The sequence below is a fragment of the Plasmopara halstedii genome (genome assembly GCF_900000015.1).
Source record: "Plasmopara halstedii genome assembly, contig: Scaffold_470, whole genome shotgun sequence".
Lineage (NCBI taxonomy): Eukaryota > Oomycota > Peronosporomycetes > Peronosporales > Peronosporaceae > Plasmopara > Plasmopara halstedii.
Window position 1 is genome coordinate 167,417 of NW_020187390.1, and position 2,071 is coordinate 169,487.

The following is a 2,071-nucleotide window of genomic DNA, read 5'->3' on the forward strand; positions in this document are numbered from 1 at the left end:
ACTCAAGCCGTACCGGGATCAGGCGCAACACCAGAGCGGATCCCACGGGCCCTCGGCACCCCAGAAGTTGGACCAGCAACTGGTTCTGAGCACTGAGTGCAACAACCTCTATCTCCAATGGAGCCAAGCGCCCCACCGTTGCCTGCAGAGACACATTCCCCTGCTTCACGGCATGGAGTCGCTTTGACAGAGCGCGGAAGTCCTCAAAGCGGGGCAGCCGGTGCACGACGCACTCCAAATCATCAAGAGCGTCCGCACAGTGATATGCTACTCCAGCATGACGCTCAGCAGAGCTCCGATCACGAAGAATCTCATCCTCAATGGCTCAAAGAGCATCGCGAGCCCCCGGACGACGGTCGAACCGGTCGTCACCGCCCGTCACCGACTCTTCTCGATGAGAATGGTCACGTCCACGATAACGTAGAACATCTGGTGAGACGACGTCGTCACCAGGGTCAGACCCAGTATCTGGTGAAATGGTGGGAATATCTCGACTCTGACAACTCGTGGGAGTTTGAGGCCCCTCTTCGGCAAGATTGCCCAGACGCTGTGGACACTTTGATCAGAACGATCAGAACGATCAGAACGATCAGGACGCTCCACGCTGCCCAGCAAATATCCAAGGAGGTAGAAGGGTCATGAGCTGAGCTGAAGCGGTGGCCCTGAGCTCTTGCGGTCCAGACACAGAGCTTGCGGGAGCGTTAGGGGTTGACCCATACGTCGCAGGGCGACAATTTGAAGGGAGTCGTCGGCGTGCCTTGAGTTTGGCAAACTCAAAGCAGAGGTGGCGCTCCACACGCACGCCCACTTCCTTGTGGCTCAACTGTAAGGCATACAGTCAGGAAAGTTCTCGGTGCCGTTGCACCCATCGCTCAAAAAAAACTTTGTCCTCTGTAGTGCTTTCGCCAGGGGCGAGCACTACAGGTATCGTCAGCATTGCGGGTACACGAGAACCACCTCGTTGAGCACATAGACGAGTGTGATAAACTTCTAACGGAATTTCTTGTGGGGCCAAGGATCGAGCTCGAAGAGTTTTCCGTTAGGCAAGCTTATCTTTCGTAATGGCCGGGGGCCCGATGATGTGGAGGGGTAACGATCGTATGACCACGTCCTTCGCTTCCATAGCGAAATTCGCCGGGCGGAAGCCATATTCCCCACGAGGTTCAATGACCGACCGTGGATAGGCGCGCATCAGAGTCGCCTTACGGGCAGCTTCCAGCTGCCGCTTGTGTGCCTCATCGAGGTCATTGGCGATTACACCACGTTCCTCAGGTGACGAGAAGTCAGGAAACGGACATGGGGTCCACAAGGCGCGAGCAGGGCTCGTCTCACACCGCTGGTGCGGCTCGCCTTCCTCGTTATTCCGTCCGGGAAAGGACTGCCAGACTCGTAGTCGACCATCTCCACATCCACAACGAGGTCACTCGTCATTGTTAGCATGCGCGAGGCGCGACGCTCGGGATCATCTAGCCTAAGATTTACACCCCTCGATGCCGCGGGGACACGGTCCGACATGGCACCAAGTGCGGGAGATGAAGCTAGGCTCTGCCCGTGCGCGCTGTCGGAAGCAGCGAGACTTGGAGAATTTGGTGTCGTTGACACAGGGCTCATTGACCACGGAAGTCGTTTCATACCACGCAGTGTCAAACAGCCACGCAAGCCTCGTTGAGGCAATCATCGATTGGAACTGTAAATATTCTCAATCTTAACGGGGGAGAGTTTAACGGGATTACACCTGGTAACATGTGTGTGTCACACCAGATGGGTATGGTGTGACCACACCCAAACAAGAATACGGTACGGGACTGGATAGCCAGTAGTTTTACATGTATTTAGATTTTACTATTCATATTTAAAAAATCTATGCATTTAAAATTAGGCGGCTCTGCCGCAGATAATAAAAATAAAGTCCGTTTTGGATTTAAACCGAAGCGTTAACTAGCCTTGGGTTAAGGCTATAATTACTCTTGGAAAAATCGGATTGCGATCCGCTAAAATCGTTTTTGCTCTAAATATAGAACGAAAGGTCGGTGACCTAACTTACGCTTCCTCTAAGCGCAAAGCTACAGCA